The sequence below is a fragment of the Tenebrio molitor genome, chromosome 9 (genome assembly GCF_963966145.1).
Source record: "Tenebrio molitor chromosome 9, icTenMoli1.1, whole genome shotgun sequence".
Lineage (NCBI taxonomy): Eukaryota > Metazoa > Arthropoda > Insecta > Coleoptera > Tenebrionidae > Tenebrio > Tenebrio molitor.
In genome coordinates, this window is record NC_091054.1 from 11,063,563 (window position 1) to 11,063,795 (window position 233).

Consider the following 233-nt stretch of genomic DNA (forward strand, 5'->3'; position numbering starts at 1 on the left):
GTAAGTATCAAGGAACAAACCTCGAACCGCTGACACGTGCTCCAACTGAACGTGTTTTTCAAACAGGTTAAATTTACAGACTTTCAGAGAATCACAGAGCTCCTCGGAAAAAAAACTCGACGAATCTGATTTAATATGTGTAGTCACTCACAACTAAATTACTGCGACATACAAGTGCATTTTGCTAAACAAAAACTAAATAACTGGTCAGTGGTTACCTTCTTCAGCAGTGT